Source organism: Amia ocellicauda, chromosome 19, assembly GCF_036373705.1.
Source record: "Amia ocellicauda isolate fAmiCal2 chromosome 19, fAmiCal2.hap1, whole genome shotgun sequence".
Classification (NCBI taxonomy): Eukaryota; Metazoa; Chordata; class Actinopteri; order Amiiformes; family Amiidae; genus Amia; species Amia ocellicauda.
The window spans coordinates 8,990,304-9,009,875 of NC_089868.1; the positions used below are offsets into that span (position 1 = coordinate 8,990,304).

The following is a 19,572-nucleotide window of genomic DNA, read 5'->3' on the forward strand; positions in this document are numbered from 1 at the left end:
TACTTTTGAGAACCACTGTACACATAAATAAATCCATTTCCCTCTGAACTCTCAGTATTTATACATGAAACCCTTATTTAGTGGGTACAGGAGGATATGATAGAAAACCACAATCGTTCCCTATTTGATATTTATTGAAATACTTGTTTACCCTGCGATTTCAACTATGAATATGTTGGTAGATGTTTTCTTTCATTTCCTATTCTTGTCTCATCAATGTTTAACTAGATGTCCACCTACTATCAACTGAAACACCAGGAACGCTAGCTTCACTGCAAAAACAAAAGCACTTTCACAGAGAGCTCTGTATTATGTATAATTTCTTATGTTTAGATTTTTCACTTGGTGCTATATATTGTCTAATGAAGACTGTCTTCTCAGTCTTTCTGCATGGAATGAACTCCTTTTTGCACTTTGAAAACCCTACCACATTAAGCACTATTCCTTGTATTTTTTCTGACCATATCTTCCCTTCAAAATCATGCCATAAAACCATTAAAACTGTACAAACACAATATTACCGGAAACGGGTTCTAAATTGGTAGTACCCTTGCATGAAGAATTACCACACAGATAAATTACATGATTAATGAAGTCTCTTAGGGTCTTGGACGTATCTGTTCTCTTCACAGTTATTTATCGTGCTGTAGGAATAACAATTGTTTTTGCTGCCCCTGCTTTTGTATAGGATTGCTATTGTGAATGTAATTAGCTTGTTCAGAATATCCTCCCTGCCAAGAAAGTAGCGTCTTTAATAGTTAGACTCTATTCACAGGCCAATTCATTGGATGAATGGTAGTTTGTGTCAATAATGACCTTCCCACTATTTAACCACTGAACACAAGTACAGCTCAAGGGCTCTATATGCAGAGTACCCAGAAACCAACACAAGGGGGCACAAAAGACTGCACTGCCGACATCTACCTAAAAGACATTCAAACTTTGCTGGCCTTTTTTTTTAATTATTGAACAACATTAAGGAATAAAACCTATGCAGCTAAAAAAAATTGCTTTTACCTTTTTTGAAGATGATAGTTGTTAAATTTTTCATAATGAAGGAAACAAAAAATAAGGACACATCAAGCACATTGCCACTGATAAAAATAGACGCAGAGGTACAGTACCTGTGAATTTTGTGTTCTGGGACACAGTGCCCAGAAATGTGAAATCAGAGCTTGCTCTCATACTGGAAAAGCAATCCACAGTCCTGACTTGAACTATTCTATCATATAACCTACAGTTCCTTGAAACCAGGACACTAAATAATACACAGTGACCATGAGATGTACACTTTGTGAGCTAAAAGACTTGTCTACTCTTGAGATAATTGCAAGAGACTACTCAAAAGTAACACACCTTCCCTCCCAACTAAAGAGTTGAAAAAGTCATTTAACACTACACTCAGCAGGGTTTGCTTTGACAGAAACCCATTTAGTAGAATCTTTTCTGGAAACACCAATGAGATTTTTTAAAACCCTGTTGCAGAATCAAGTTTTTAAGATTATTTTGTCTTCAAACATTCTCTTTGAAACACTTAAGATTTTATCTTTTTTTTTATGATGTGGGTAACAGGAGAAGAGCTTGAAGTTTTAAGCCACTCTAAAAATGTAACTTTAATGGTTCCTCATTCGGTTACACAAAAATCTCTTTGACAGAAATCATTTTACTACTTCAAAGAAACAGACTTTGAACTAAGCAGTTCCTTTGGTTTTAATCTGTCCTCTTTTGGGAGCATAGAGACCATTGCAGGAGAAAGGGTATAACACAATCAATGGTCACACTTCACAATCATGGGCACCAATTCTTCATGATTGATGGATGAATACCACAGGAATAACACATGGATACCTCATGCTCTTTATATGAGTTCTGCTGTTAATTCCATGGATCACAAGGTGAGGGTCAGGAGCAGGGACAGAGTTACAGACTAGGGGCCGGATTAAATCAAAACTTTGACCCACCCGCTAATAGAAAACATCATTTTCAGTAAGATGACACTTTCTTCTAATCATAAATGTAACCGCTATGATGAACAGGTTTGTAGTTTGCTATTAGCGGGTGGGTCAAAGTTTTGATTTAATCCGGCCCTAAGTATAGGGTAGAGGGCTTATACATGTGATCAACATCAGAACTAATTGGATGGGCACAAGGCATATATTAATCCTGTGGAATTCATATATCAAATCATTAAGAACTGGTGCCCATTATTGTAAAATGTTACCCATCTAATAATTACGAAGATATGCCTATATGTGTTGTTTTATGTTGGTGCTATTTTAGACCACTGTATCAATCAACCAATCAAATCAACTCAAACTCACAGAGCACCTTAAATACACAATTAAATCTGTATAATAATGAAAGAAAAAGCTGTTAAACCCCCCGTAATGCGGATGCGAACCTCACCTAAACCTACGTCTATGGATTCTAAAGTGTTGGGACTAAAGTGGACATGGCACAGATGTGTCCCAGTGCTTCCCATGTCAGTCCAGGGTGTCTGTCTTCTGGTCCTTGTTGTGTCAAACCTCTCACCCACATAACCTCCCCACGGCGGGGCTACAGTTGGCTCATTGATTTAACATTGATTCCGTAATGTCAGTCCGAGTTTTCCCAGCAGCCACATTTTCCAATCCCCAGCTGCATTACAGTGCACTGGCCCTTTGCCAGTATTGATAAGGGGTTACAGGAGATAGTGTTTGGTGTTATTTGTACAGATAGAGATGGCACACAAGGGTTAACATGGACTAATTTATTAAACAATGACCATCTGCAAGATCTGTGCAAGTAGCAAGTGTACAATATACCTTTTTCCGTGAAGTAGATGTATATAATCCACTCCAAGAGGTGTCTATCGACCCAAGCCATGTCATCTGCAGCCTATATCTTGTCCACCTGGTGAGGAGAGACTTCACCTAATGTGTTTCTGACTTGAAACGGTCACGGGCCCAAGTTTCATCAGAGCACAGGAGGCTAACTTGATTTCCTCCACTCCCATCAAGATAATGATCATCTTGCAACTGCAGGGCCAAGATGCGAAAGATGAATGGGTTTGATGGTTTGTTTCTGTGCTTGCATAAATGCACAAACAAAGAGGGCTCCAATTTCACCCTTCTCCTTATCAGTTGCAGTTAAGGGTGTATAGTGTTGTCTCTATGTCTAATGTATAGTGCTGTACCTATGACAAAGTGTACACAGTGCAATGCAATGTTAAAAGGCCTGAATGGGGTAATGTTTGACCTTTTGTTGACACTGTAAAGCAATACATAAAACACAGACTGACAGAAGGAGCCCTGGGGCCATTCACAGAGAGAATTAAGTTTACCAGGACATGAGATTTGATTTAGGGTCAGCCTAAGAAAATGTAATTATCTGCCAGCAACAAGATAATGACTTTAGCAGGGTTTCTGGTAAATCTGGGCTTTTTGTCTAGGAGTGGCAGAATGGTATCGTTGAGCTCATATCTCCAGACATAATTTGGTTTTCCTTCCTTGTATGTGCTTTTTTTTTGCCCACATATGTCTACATGTACACAACTTTGTGGGTTGAGGTGCATATGAAAACTAAAATATTGCGTATCTATTCTTATAAGCCATTCCAACAAAGCCACAAATATACACAGATTATAAGATGAAGAATGACCCCAAGCTTGGTACTGATTATTTAAGCAGGGCTTCGCCAATGTATAAGAGTATAAAACCAGGCACCTGCCCACAGTCAACCCGATTCATTTAACCCTCAAATTGTACTGACTTCTAACACATGATTTTTAAATCTACATTCTAAATTAACGTAAGATACCTGTAACTGTCCTTTCCACATTTACCATAATGACAATGTGTGTAACAGAATTTTGTCATTTTGCAATTTGAAAGTTTTGTATGGCTGAGACCTGTTTGGGATATGCATGTGTTTGAAGTCTTTGGTAGTAGTGTTGTTGTTGTTGTTGTTGTTGTTGTTGTTGTTTTAAATACAAAACTCTGCAGAAGTGGCTCTCGTTCTAGCCCAATAACATGAAATCTTAAGTGCTGCAAAAAGCAAGGCACAATGTAATTACTTCTCTCCATATTGATTGCCTGAGACAGACCCTTAAGACTTTAGTTTGATTCGCTTTCCAAAAGCTCTGGCATGTTTAACCAGAGCCCCAGAGAGCTGAATGAGGCTCTGCAGAAATCCCTCTTGCAAGCTCCTACCTTGCAGTTCTGCATTGATTTTTTCCCCCTTCTTCATGCACTGCTGCAGTGTCATCAAAAAACTGATTAAAACAATCTGGTATCTCATGGCAGTATATAGAGTTATCAACTATAATGATGAGGGATGCTTGAGAGTGAGTCTCTTAACGTCTGGTCACCAACCCAGCTTCAGTGAATAGTTCGCTGCTTTAACATAATAGCTTACAAATCTGCTTTGGAACTGACAGATAACTAGTCTTAATGACTTGGTCTTAATGTTTTATTCGTACTTTCCCCTAAACGTCTGCATTAGGGTCAGTCTGCATTCACAGTTATGACTGTTTAATAAGCAAAACATTTCATACTTCTAAACATTTTCCAGCACAGCATTATTATGATTATGTCTTTTCCACTTTTTTTCATCCTTGCTTCATTTTTGTATTAATTCATTCCAGATTAAGTCTCCGTTCTATTGTGTACCCTCAGAAGTATTTGTGATTCTACTCACATGCTGGTTCACAAGAAGGTTATATCTTCAGATTCAAAGCTCTGGGCCCAGATTATCGAAACAATAAGAAAGAAATGCATAGACTAATATATCCTTCAACCAGCCAGACCCACACGCACACACACACACACACACACACACAAATAGTAGATAAGATTAATGAAACGAATGAAAATGGATGAAACACTTACTTCTGAGTTACACTTTAATAAAGCACACTGAATTGCCAGAGCTTCAGACAGTAGGGAAAACTTGTCTCCAAAAATGTACGTAGGTGCAATCATATTTCTACAAAGAGAAATAAACTTTTAAAAACGATTAAGTGCAGTTTCAGTTAATAGCTTTAAGTGTTCTTGTCAGATGGCATTGTAAATGGCAAAACGGTTTGGTGAGCCTCCCCCACTGGCTTTTAGAGAAAGTGACAATCCCAGTGCTGCCTTTAATACCCAATTAACAATGATCCTAGATAAAATACAGCAATAATATCGGAGCCTTTCCCCTTTCCTGTTTGGAAATGAATGCAATACAATATCCAAAGGTGGATTTTAATGTGTCACTCTCTAAAGAGCCTAAGTATTACACCTCTTTAATGTAACGATTTATGAAATAAGTACGGGTGGAATATTGCTACAGCACAAGCTGCTGATTTGGTTGCCAATAGCCTACTGATCCAATGACTTCCTTGGCACCCTTTTTTGGCAATCCATGTGATTCAGGTTCCACAACACAGCTCGGCAGTTCGGTAGACAGTTTATTGCAGATGCTCCCAGCCATTTGTGAGAAGAAGTGTCTCCAGTTTTCCAACTTAAGAGATTTCAATGTGACGTCTGGCTGAGTCATGTTGGTCTAGTGTCTATCCTGAACGTGACATGGTTGTCGATGTTTACTTTTTTCAGCTTGTTTCATGATTTTGGATGAGATCTCCATCAATATTCTTCTAAACTCTTGGATTACGTCATACCTTTAAAACCAGGGATTATTATGTTTTTGTTTTGTTTAAGTTTTTTTGAGGTTTGTTAACACAATATTCAAAATACAGGGACATCATTTTAACTTTCAATAAGACCACAGTTTTATAATGTCACATTTTGTGTTTTTGAAAAAACAAGAAAGGAAACAAAACGAATGGAGATTTATATAAGATATAAGTTATATCTATTTTGAGCTCAATTTTTGTATTCCTGAAATGAATAGCTTTTCACATTATTACTTTCAAAACATTTACTGTGGCAACTTTTACCTTTGATTAAATTGTCTTGCTTTTGCCTTCTTTCACAGACCTTGATTAGCACTAGTCTAGGACTTCTCTGTCTCTATCTTCGGACACCAAACAAGCACGATGGGTCAAATAGCCTCCTCTCGTTTGTAAACGTTCTTATGTGTTTCTTATGTAAAATTACATTGAGTATTCCAAGACTAGTGCTAATTTGGTTCTGTGAAACCAGCCTGGCTTAGATGTAAATGATTTTGTACTACAGCTACACACTGCAGGGGTAGATTTTAAGGATCATTCTACTGACAAGTGCAAAGTGGATCCTCGCAATCAGACTGTCAAACAGACAGACATATATATTCATAGACACAAATGGAATTAATAATATGTGCATAGTATACTAGAGCGTATGTAGGGTTTTAAGTTTGTTTCCAGGGAGCAGCGCTATAAATCATTTAAATAAGTTAGCTAATACTGATAGGTACTTTTAATGGGTCCGTAGTGTTCACTTGAAATAAAGCATTATAGTTTGTACCAACCCTGTGCAAAAAGCCTAGTTCTTCAAGTAAAGCTGAATCTGTAGATTCACTTGTCTTTATAGAAAATGGTGGTACTGTTCCTTCTTTGCAAGGTTTCGTCTCTTTTTTCAGCAGTGGACGTTAGTGAAAGGTTGTGCATTTTAATATCAGATCAAAGCACAAATTGGTATAAAATAATGTTCTTTTCAACTAATTAATTGTTATAATCCTGATGTCTATGGGAACTCTGCTTGACTTGCTTTCCAGTACCACAGATTTCATGTTGCACTCAAGTTTTGCGTGGGCATTACGCTGTCGAAACGAAGAGGAGTACAACCTTTTAAAGACTGCTTGTCACCAGAAACCTACCACAAATTGCTTTAACATATCTTGCAAAACACAATATTTGCTTTATATCAAATCAAAATCAGTCCTTTAACCACTCGGTAGGAAAAGCCCATTGACACGCTGACTGCTGTTCTCGTCATGTATTTTACAACATGAATACATTTCTTACACCAATGCTTATTATTATTATTTTTCTTTAGGGCTACTGACAGCACATGCCTTATGCAAGTTTAGAAAATTGTACCATTTGTTCTGTTCATGTGGATGAGCCTAAAAATCAAAATGCCTTTCAGAATGATTACTCTTAAATACAGTCAGGAAAAAGTTATGTTTGTCATTGTCCAAGTGCCTTTTAATGCAGCCTTGTGTTGTATGACGTATGGAATACAACTCTGGTTCAAACCGACTGACCCACCTGTCATTTCCCCTTTGGCCGATTCTCCACCCTTCTCTTACTTCTGGTTCCACTCCAACTCTGCACCCCAGTGGGAGACCCAGAATTCAGGGTGTACTTTTCAAGCAATCCCTTAACAAACATAACAGAAACGAGAATGTCAGGACTGGGGAATTTCTATTCTGAAAGATGGTTATGTGCCAGAGAAAGAACACAAACTGGCATTTCTGACAATTGTACCCAGTGTGTTTTTAACTTAAAGGGGATTTTTTTTAGATGTAACATTTTTAACTTGGAAAAATAGGATTCACTGACATTTTTAGACAAGGCTGCACTTGCTTCAAGGATAACATACAACTATCATTCAAAATGAAAAACAAACATTATGCAAAATGCTTGGCTATGACCATATCATGTCATCATCATCATTATCATTATCATTATCATTAGTAGTTGCAGAGGCATTGTGTGGGTATTTATATTGTACACTAGGGCATTTTGTGTTTGAGAAAGGGCTTCATAACTGGCAGTACATAGGGTATCAATATGAACAACAGCATACTGTCAGCACTAAGAGATTTAATCTGAAGCCACCTACGCCGAGCACAATCCTGTCACAATCCTGGAAGTGTAGCACAGAGATTGAAGGTAATACGACACTGGAAACATACATGGGGCAGATCAGCGTCCTTACTTGACTCCCATATAAAGATCAATATGGATAAACTAGACAAAACAATCAAGAAGGGATTGTTACCGTTATCTATGAAAGAAGAAGATTTAACACAAGGGAACATGCCATGCGAAACAAATGCATATTTCATAACAAGATGTGCCCCTTTTTGGTATCTTTAGTCTGTTAACCATATTTTTATTTTATCTGTTGAAATATATTTTAGAAATTAACCTCACCAATGGCTCAGAGGACAAAAACAATACAAATAATGTGAGCACATAAGAAAAGGCTTTAAGCAAGCATGCTGGTCTGAGAGTTACTGTTCCCCAGACTGAACTAAAACAGAAAATATATTTGTATCATACGGTAGATTATGTATGATGCTTAGATTTATTATATACCAAATTCCCCCCTTTTTAGTATAAAATATTTAGACTGTTATTCATGAATATATTTTATATGTTTAAAATATATGGCAGAAATTAACTAATCATATATTTTGAACCTATAAAAAAGTATATGAAAAACAAATGCATAATTAATAATTATTGTATTTTATATATATATTATAAATATAATTATAAAAAGCAGAAGAGGGGGGACAATTTTGGTATTTGAAAAATGTAAGGATCATACATCATCTGACATATAATACAAATACATTTTTTTTCCATAAGAGTATTTCCTGAAATGTATATCACCAGAGGGCTCTGCTCCAGATAGCTGATTGACATGACAGCCCCTGCCAAAGAAAAAGTAATTCTCATGCCAGTCATTGAGTTAATAAGCTAATAATAATAATTATTATTATTTCATTTGTTTTTTTGTTTGTTTGTATCCAGAGCAAAATAAAACCTTTCATGTACACTTACATCAAAAAATACAAAAAGGTATGTTTAAAACAATCTTTCACATATGAATAAGAGTAACGTATATAATATAGATATATGCATATATATTTCATTCAACCATTCAAAAGTAAAAACCTTCTTTCACATGCAAATTGGAAAAATACAGATATATATATTTCAAACATATCCAGTCAGCCTCAACATGCCATCTTCAGTGCCGTCCATGTATCAGGGAAATGAATCTGTCACAAGGGTCTGATAATAAATACATCCGAAATGCAAACTGACTTCACATATTTAAATTAGGGAGAGAGACTGATTAAAAGACTCCTGCCACTTTTTAGATGTATTTATTTATTTTCCAGTCTTGGTCATCTTTGAGTGTTAAGTCTTGCTAGGAGCTGCTTACAGACAAGAGGAATAAACACAATGTGCAAAACCTTTACCCAGACCCAAACAACACTGGTTTTGTTTCTGTTCTGTACACACAACAGTTACGCAGCTCCTTTAGATTTTCCCTAAAGCGTATTTCTGGCACTTGAGGGATATCAATGTGAGACTGATAGATTCTTTCCGACATCTGAAATTTGCCCCACTCTGCTGCCAGACGCAGACTTGTGACAATGCTTTTTGTGCTCTTATTTATTGGTTCCTGTACAAAATGTCTTGTTTTAAGTCCGAGGTCCACCGCTATCCCCCACAGCGGCTTAGTGAGAAATGCTTAGTGGGGGCCTGTCAGTGCGGCTGTATATCATATTGCTCACTCTATTACAGCAATGAGGCTGCAGATCAATAAAGCGGTCATATATCTGAAGTGCCATGGCACAAGAAGCGGCTTTGTTCCTGGACAGCCAGGGATCCTCGCAAGCCTTTCTTTTTAATGGGAAAACAGGGGCTGACTTCTTCGGCTTTGCCTGACAGGAGACTAGGCGTTTCTCTAGTCATCCGCTGGAGATCTGTTTTGGTCTGTAGAATGCACAGTCGCAGACCGAGGTGTGCAGAAAATTCCAGGGGATTCTGTGATTCCCAGAATTCATTTCACATGCTTTGAATGAGGATGTTTTGGATCAAAGAAGGACCTCACAAACACATGGTCCTGTACAGACCAATTCTGACTATTTTAATGATACTATTTCACCCCATAGGTATTACTTCCTGGATTCATGTCAGCTTAAATAATAACCTCATCCCATCAGCTGAATCAGGGTGGCATACTACTGTGTACCTTATATTAAAAGGCACTAAAGGCAAGGAGGACCTGACAAAAAAGATTAACTTCATCTTGAAAATTGTCGATCACTACTTGCCTTTTTCTTTCCTTGACTGTACTCAATTGGCTTGAAAGGCAAGCAGGCAAAACTAAAGTCTTTTGGGAATCAGAATAAGTAGGAGGCTTCTCGAGTTGATCTCTAATCTGAAACGACTGTCTGCCATAAAATAGACATATTTCTCATGAAGTTTATTCGATCTTAGTGTACACTGTGCTGAGAGTGATGTCAATAAGGTTTCCTTTCTTTTCTTTTCCTTTCAGTCTAGTGCTTAACGCCAATAAATCAGAGAGCCAGCCACTATTACATTTGATTTGTTTGTGCTCTGTTGCTGAGAATTAAATAAAATGTAGTACTATATTAAATATTGAGAAAGGCATTACAGTATATTCAAATTTTGTATCTCCATTGTTATCAGGAACGATCCTAAAAGCTATACCTATTTCCAGAGTTTAAAAGTTGCCAGTGGTGGAAATAACTTGAATTATTCTGAGGGGTGTGTCCAGAGTTTTTCAAGTAGGGAGGCCAGGATGGGACAAAGATTTATTGTGGGGTGGCCAATGGTTTTGGCTACAGTGCATCCAGAATGGATTAAATTAATTATTTTCCTCAAAATTCTACAAACAATACCCCATAATAACAACATGAAAGAAGTTTGTTTGAAATCTTTGCAAATTTTTTAAAAATAAAAAACAAAAAAAGCACATGTACATAAGTATTCACAGCCTTTGCCATGACACTCAAAATTGAGCTCAGGTGCATCCTGTTTCCACTGATCATCCTTGAGATGTTTCTACAACTTGATTGGAGTCCACCTATGGTAAATTCAGTTGATTGGACATGATTTGGAAAGGCACACACCTGTCTATATAAGGTCCCACAGTTAACAGTGCATGTCAGAGCGCAAACCAAGCTATGAAGTCCAAGGAATTGTCTGTAGACAGGATTGTATCGAGGCACAGATCTGGGGAAGGGTACAGAAAAATGTCTGCAGCATTGAAGGTCCCAATGCGCACAGTGGCCTCCATTATCTGTAAATGGAAGAAGTTTGGAACCACCAGGACTCTTCCTAGAGCTGGCCGCCCGGCCAAAATGAGCAGTCAGGGAGAAGGGCCTTAGTCAGGGAGGTGACCAAGAACCCGATGGTCACTCTGACAGAGCTCCAGTGCCTCTCTGTGGAGAGAGGAGAACCTTCCAGAAGAACAACCATCTCTGCAGCACTCCACCAATCAGGCCTGTATGGTAGCCAGACAGAAGCCACTCTTCAGTAAAAGGCACATGACAGCCCACCTGGAGTTTGCAAAAAGGCACCTGAAGGACTCTCAGACCATGAGAAACAAAATTCTCTGGTCTGATGAAACAAAGATTGAAATCTTTGGCCTGAATGGCAAGCGTCATGTCTGGAAGAAACCAGGCACCGCTCATCACCTGGCCAATACCATCCCTACAGTGAAGCATGGTGGTGGCAGCATCATGCTGTGGGGATGTTTTTCAGCGGTAGGAACTGGGAGATTAGTCAGGATCGAGGGAAAGATGAATGCAGCAATGTACAGAGACATCCTTGGTGAAAACCTGCTCCAGAGCGCTCTGGACTGGGGCGAAGGTTCATCTTCCAACAGGACAACGACCCTAAGCACACAGCCAAGATAGCAACGGAGTGGCTACAGGACAACTCTGTGAATGTCCTTGAGTGGCCCAGCCAGAGCCCAGACTTGAACCCGATTGAACATCTCTGGAGAGATCTGAAAATGGCTGTGCACCGATGCTCCCCATCCAACCTGATGGAGCTTGAGAGGTCCTGCAAAGAAGAATGGGAGAAACTACCCAAAAATAGGTGTGCCAAGCTTGTAGCATCATACTCAAAAAGACTTGAGGCTGTAATTGGTGCCAAAGGTGCTTCAACAAAGTATTGAGCAAAGGCTGTGAATACTTACAGTGAGGGAAAAAAGTATTTGATCCCCTGCTGATTTTGTACGTTTGCCCACTGACAAAGAAATTATCAGTCTATAATTTAAATGGTAGGTGTATTTTAACTGTGAGAGACAGAATAACAACAAAAACATCCAAATAATTAAACAGAGATGAAATACATTTTAAGTAATAAGTACGAATATGTATATAAACTACTACATCTATACTACTACAGAAAAAATTGAAGACATTTTAAAAGATAAATAAAGATTTGTATTGAATCAGATTGTAATAAATAGTTGGTCGCAGTCATCCTGCTGAAGCCAGGGGACACTCAGCGCTTGACTTTCTTCTGCGCTGGTGGGCATGTGGAGCTGCTCACAGGCAGGGCCTCCCTCTGCCTCTTCATGATGCGCCGGCCCAGCTCCTTGGCCTGCCCTCCGGAGTTCACCAGCATGGGGTCCACAAGGGACTGGTAGACCGATTTGTATTCCTCCACACTCAGCGGCTCCTCTCTCGTGCTGGGGGGGCGACTGCAACCCCCTTCCCCAGGGCATTGGTGCTCCTCCGTGGACGAGGACATGCAGCACTCCTCAGAGGATGGGGGGGCAGCAGAGGGATGAGGCTTTACCCTCCTCAGGATCATTCTGATGGAGGTGGGCTTGTTGGGGTCAGCAGGACATAACATCGTTTCCCATAGGACTATTTTGCCAGAAATATTAAATATTAAATAGACAAGAAAGCTTATGCTGCTATCGTTCTCTTTCCACAATAAATGTTTATTGTTGTATTTTGCTGGTTGCCTGCCAACCGATCCATACAAGAATCCAGAACCCATTCTAGAATTTTCATATTGTGACATCATGGTCTACAATGTTGAGCTGGTAAGTAACCAACAACACAGAAATCATAAACTAAACAAATTTCTTTTGGAATAAGAAAAAAATATTTGTATTGAATTTATATTCTACAACACAAATATTTTAGATCAAATGTAAACTGGTGATCTAATATTAAATGTTTCTGTTTGTTTTTGCTAATTATTTGCAATATTTGCTTAATTACTATTTAAAAGGATGATCCAATTGAGGGTGAAAGTCTTCTATCTTAAGTCTCAATGGCCCCTCCAAATATATTTTAAATTGTACACAGGTACATACAGGTAAAATGTATTTCTTAAGTAAGACAGTATTTATTTCCCTTTTAACTAACATCAGACAAAGGGAATCATTTTGTTTGTAAACTGTTTCAACACTGGCAATCGATCTTATGTCCTGCTGACCCCAACAAGCCCACCTCCATCAAAACAATCCTGAGGAGGGTAAAGCCTCATCCCTCTGCTGCCCCCCCATTCTCTGAGGAGTGCTGCATGTCCTCGTCCACGGAGGAGCACTGAGGCCCTGGGGAAGGGTGTTGCATTTGCTCCCCCAGCACGAGGGAGGAGCTGCTAATACCTCAACAATCACTGAATGCTGCTTTTAGAAATTTTGCTTAGAATTGTCCTTTAACTAATGTAGCTAGGTAGCTGACAAGGAAAGAGAATGCTTAAACTGGGCTAGCATGCAATATCCACGATGTTTAGCTCGGAAACGTTATTAGCTAGCCATCTGTCAGTTGGCAGTTGCAAGTCCACTGAAAGTATCCAATATTTATTTGATCTAGCTTACACAGTCATCACGCAAAATCCTTAACATTGAATTAAGCCAGCAAGACGTTTCTTTGTTACTTGAAGAAGGGATTACATTAGCAGATCTCTCTGGGTTGGATGTGGTCTGATTTTTCTCTCGTGTCTGTCATGCATGGTTCAGCTTCCAGAGGTGGGTTGCCAGGTCCAATCTATTTCAGCCTGAGTGAATGAATTTGCTTCTATAAAATAGCCCCACCTTTACCAAAACTACTACGATCATGGCAGCCACACTCTCACATCGTCAGGGGCACCTCTGCAGCAAAGCGTGGGATGAAAAGTTTGCGCAGGCAGTCAGACCAGCAGACAGGACAAGACAAAGGCAGAGACAGGAAATATTGTACCATACAATACCTGTATATATTTCTTGTAATAAAACTAATTCATGTTAATTTGAGACTTGAGATATGACACAAATTAACACAAACTACTAATCATATAATATACACAGTTCTGGTAATAAAATTGGGGTGGCCAAGCACTTTTCAGGGGTGGCCCTGGCCAACCTGTGTCACTCCTGTAGTACCGCCCTTCCTTCCCTACCCCTTACTGCAGATATTATAGATAAATGCTCAATACCAGATTTTAATGCCACAAAGTGACTGTATACAACCATAAAGATGTTTTGTGGAGCTAGTCAGTAATCCCTTTAAATATGTAAATGCCTCCAAATAAATTTGAAAAAGTCAGCGGCCGATAAACTGAAAAGAAAATGTCTCACATTTTGGTTTGGAACTACAGGAAAGCTGTTACTGAATAAATTAAATTGAAGGAATCGTAGACTGGGGTAGGTTTTTAGGACAGGAGTAAAAGGTTAAAACCCAATAGTACAAATTCAAAGAAGAAGTGTATCCAATAGGTAAAAACCAAAACCAAAAACGATGCATTAAACACAGTGGTCACAACTGTTTAACAGATCCATGAACAACACATTTGAAGAGAAAGATGTACTAGGGAGACAAAAACAGAAAAATAATGGCAAGAGTGCAATGAGCAATGAGAGCATGTATAAAAGTGATAATAAAGAGTTTAATAAGAGAAACACAAATGGTAATAAAATAATCATTGAAATGTTTTTCCAATACCATGACAGTTAAAAAATGGCGAAAGAAGGGAGTACGCAGTTTAGAAGATAATTAAGCTTTGAAAAGGCAATGATGAATGTGCTTAATTACTACCTCTACAGTTACATGTTGTGCAAGAATGGCCTTGATGTGGAGGTTCCTTTCATTTGCGAGGGCAGTGATATTTTTTGCTCCTTGTGTGGTTTGGTACATCATTTACTACCGATATGAGTGTCTGGATTTGCAATGTAAATATTAATTTTCATTAGTGACTGTATCTCTGAATATCGACATGCCCTGACAACATCACTATCTACCATACTTCAGATATTGTGCATGTTATCCATCATTTTGCTATGCACAACTTAACCTTGGTCTCCGACAGTGGAATTATCACTTTATGTATTTTTTATGGAAGTTAATTATTTAACAACAAACAATCCCCATAACACTAATCTGATTAAAGCAATCTGAAAGTGTATTTACACAGCATTATGAGCTAAGCACACTCGGGCACTACAACACATGCAGCTTGGAGTAAAATTTCAAATTCGCTGCTGTGAAACAGTACTTCTTATTAGATGGATCCTCTCTCACACACTCCTTCACTTTTCAAAATGTACTTCTCCTTGTATTCATTTCCCAAGAAAAAACAAGCAAAACAAAAACAGTATTGATTTAGTTGGCGTACACTTTAATTCAAAGCAATTTCACCCTCCTCAAGGGTACAACAGCAGTGATTCCCCTTTGATTTGAACCCACAATCCTCTAGTTCACACCTGCAATAGTTATTCCTATATGCCTTAAGAGAATACTGCCTATGTGGATCTCAGATGTCAGTTTGTGAAAAACATGTTATTAGATTTGATACATACAGGAGCGATCACACAGTTCATGCCTCCCTATGTGAGTCGTAACAAGGCCCCTCTGCACAAGAGTTCACTATCACCTATCATTGATCACAGCATTTTTTTCTGCTGATCACTGACCTCAGTTTTGCTCAGCATATTAAGTACAGTAGCAGAGGGGTCAACCAGCAATTTAATATGAGTTGTGTAAGAGCTTCATATATGCTGACAATACTAAAATCAATCCATGCCTTTAAAAAAAAAGAAAAAAAAAAGACTTTTACAAAGGGTCAGCAAATTCCCTACATGTATTTAAATAGTTTACCAGCTTCCAACTCAGTTCTAGATTTACAGTATAGTCAATTTAAGCATAAATGCACTACCGTTTAACATATTCAACAGGCTGTCTGAAGCAGAAACTGGTATTTAATTTAATTTTATTCATGTGCAGACAGCTGATTGCCAATTTATTCCATTGATCTTAGGTATATGAATACCTGTTAACACATTATCACCATTTTGCTGACATTGCAGTATTTAAGTAGACAGGTCTAAACACCACACAACTCTGTTCAGAAACCCCCAAGAATGCAGTTAGCTGACGCAACTTACTTTGCCTCATTCTTGTACATGTTGAAGCTATATATATCTATTAACATACATAAAAAAATCAATCAAGTAAATAATAATGGATGGAGTTGGGTACTGGTGTGGAAGATGTGGTCCATAGGGACTCATCCCTCAATACCACTTCTAGCAGAAACTTGATTTGCCTGAGATGCCCCCAATTCAAGCACAGACCAGGCCCAGCCCTATCAGGCATAGCCCTGGGCAAACTATAATTCCCACAAAACTGAATTGCAAATTTACAGGATGAAACAGCTCGGGCAATGTCCATATGAACTGAGTGTTATATGGTTATTAACATTTCATTTGCTGTCCATGTTTAAATACCCACCACAATTCACAGTTCAACTACAGATGAAGACTGACATGCAGTCCTGCAGTCTACTAGTCCTATATTTCAAGACAATGTGTAGTATCTGCATTTTGAATTACCTTCTGCAATATGTACAGCTTTGCAGTTTTTCTCCATTCAAAAGCATCCCACTGCATAGCAGTCTGAGGGCTGAGGTTCATCTGCAGGACTTTGGTGGAAGGGAATCCCACCCCCCCCACACACATACACATGAGGTTTCCCCAATTTCATTTTCATTGTTCAGCTCTTTGTGAATGTAGTACTTGACTTTCAGCTTAGGATCTGCATAGCTCCTGGTTCAATATCTTAACGGATCACTCTCATACACAGATTTCCACTAATATCCTCACATAGGCTGTCCACACGCAGAGCCCAGATTCTCCTGGGAGTTGTAAATGCCGCCTATATTTGCACAGCAAAATCATTAATCAATGGACAGAACCATAAGATAAATAGTGTTGATTAATTAATCGGTTCGACTTTGCAGATACCTGTGAAGATTTTTAATGTTGTAATCAACTGATTTAAAAGGGTCTTTTTTTACACAGTGGTGTCCAGCTGTCCATTTACAGATCTTTAAAAATGAAAACCTTCACATTTAAACCTGTTCATGCAAGTAAGCGATTGAGAGCTCAGATGGACAGAAAACCAAGAAATCACTGTGGTCCTTGATGACCAAAGATTAGTGCCCCTGTTTTACAGTGTTTGTCTATGACATGCCTCACACAACTAGACTCCATGGCTCCATTTTTTCTCACCGAGCCATTAGGGAAGAAATATGTGTTGTTTAATGTAGTGCTTAGAACGCAGGAGACTATTTCCAAATCAGGTATTTGATCATGCATTAATCTAAACATCATTGCTTCCTGTCTGTCTGCTATCTCCTCCTGGATGCACGCGCATCATCTGTGACCTTTCCAAATCTGATCTCTCTATTTCAATTCCACTGGAATCTATCTACCACTCTCCCTCTCTCCTTCCACTAAGAGTCTTGGAGAAACCCTTGACCCTGCTCTGTCCTACTCCCAGCACATCTACACTCTGACACACATTTTTTTACTGATTGTATTAACTGCACTAAAATGTTTCTTGTGAAAACTGTAAGTCGCCCCAGTTATTTATAAATAAATAATACTAATATTTAATAATAAATACCATAGACAAGTCATGGACTGACATCATGACTAAACAAGAGGCGCCCCGAAGCCCCTCGATGCAGCTGTCCTGCATTTAGAACGACAACCCGCGGGAATAGATGCCAAAGCAACAGACCACTCGGCTGAGCTGTGAGCCGAACAGCAGGAAATCAAAGAGGCAGGAGCTGAGCTGATGCGAGACGGCCAGACACTCCTCAGTGAGAGAGGCGGCAGTGGCCCCTAGGCTGCCGCGCTCATCAGGGCCCAGTGGCTGGATAGCATTACGCACAACAGAGCGGAGCGGAGCAGAGCAGTCCGGTTCGCTAGGCTGCTAAAATAGGTTGTCTCAATGGGGAGGCAAACTGACAGCATACAGGTCTATGATGGTTTTAGGTTTTTTTTGTGGATTTTTTTTTTTATGGGATTATTAATTTATTTTCTCATTCTTAGTAATTCAGGACAATTGTTATTGTTGAATCTTAATGCATGTTCTACTAACTAAATATAATAAAATGATTTTCCACACCGGTACTGTGGACATGTCCACTGCCTTAGACAGACCTGCACTGCAAGCTGTCCTGAGCTTCAGCACCACAGTCTTGCTTTCCCCGGCTGTGGTAGGTATGACAGTCGCCCACTAGCCACCGCCCTGAAAGACCAGCATTACAGCAGGGCAACAGGTGGCAGCAGGATTGTGGGTAGCTCACATGTTATACCAGGGAATGTAAGCACACAATGTACCCAATCAAAAGCCAGACACTGGTGGTTTCTTGCATAGCCTGCAACCCCAGGAGTTCCACCACCAATTTAGCAGAACAAAGGCTGAAGACAGAGATGGAGTTCAAAGACTAAGCAAATGGACCTCCATCTCAGCCCCATGAGGCTGGGCGAGCCAAACCAACCCCCTATGATGATAATGAAGTCAAGAGCTTACATAATACACAGCGTTAAAGGTATTAAACTCATTCTCTCGGGAGGCAAAAATGAAGGCTGTAGTGTTAAGGGTCCACCTTGTGGAGTGTGCCAAGTTACATACAAAGTCTTCCTCATTTTCTATCACGTTTGTCCCAGAACTGTTCGCACTTTATACCCTATGCAAAATTCAGCACAAGCTCCTTCGAATATGCTATGTTGTATGAAATGGAAGCAGAAGGCATTGCAGGTTGATTTGATATTAAATCAAAGTGAATTCATAATAAATGTTAATGTTGGGATGTCAAATAAGACCTTTATGATTATTGATTGGCCAAACCACGCGAATTCAGTAATGCCTGCTAGAATCATTTTCACGTAAAGGCAGCACACTCATGTTTTCCAGATTTATGCATTACCACTTTCAGAGAGGAAACCATTGCGACATCTACGGCACTGCAAAATGCATTTCCGCCTTTCGGCAAACTCCCTCCTCTCATTTTTAGCCAGGCAACGTGTCCATTAACACTCACAGTAATAAATATCAAGAGCTTTTGGAGAGGTGGAACAGGACTAAATGAGGATAATAAATCCAGGTATTTCTGAGGCAGCTCTCTGAATATAAACAGAATGCAAATGTAAACAAATTAGAAGTGAATACTCAGGGGTTGTGCGCTGACTGCCCATGACCCTGTGTGGAATGCAATGCTACCTCCTGCTGCATTCATCTTAGCAGCTCTGTAATGAAGCTCTTGCCTGGGCCAGCATTGCCCTGTGGAATCTTTTTATAGCCCTGCTGATAAATTATGAGTTGGAATGTGATTTTAAAAAGCCCATCATTTTCGCTATTGAATGACTGCAAGCACAGAGATAGCCTTTCGCATGAGAAGCAGGCATGAGTCAAACCTGAGATACTGCGCTCTTCTCACAGGGCTGGGCCGAAGTCACCAAAGCTTCTAAAAATAAATAGATAAATAAATAAATAAGGACATACATGAAAAAATATGCTGCGTGTGATCAAGCCCGTTCGAAGCCATCAGCTTTTGTAGGTGTGTTTCTTTGAGAGTGAAGATTCAAAGCGTTGGGCCAGGTA

The 19,572-nt window shown here is 39.2% G+C and overlaps 1 protein-coding gene across 2 annotated transcripts in view; it reads right to left on the bottom strand.

The window, feature by feature from the left end:
• Nucleotides 1–19,572, bottom strand: part of fam163ab (family with sequence similarity 163 member Ab) — a 41,406-nt gene that overhangs the window by 9,034 nt on the left and 12,800 nt on the right. Inside the window, exon 2 of one of the 2 annotated variants that reach the window (XM_066692487.1) lies at nucleotides 7,172–7,282. The exons of the other annotated variant lie outside the window; for it this stretch is intronic. The gene's annotated coding sequence lies outside the window, so the exon portion shown is untranslated. The remainder of the gene's footprint in view (nucleotides 1–7,171; nucleotides 7,283–19,572) is intronic. 2 annotated transcript variants of the gene reach the window in all.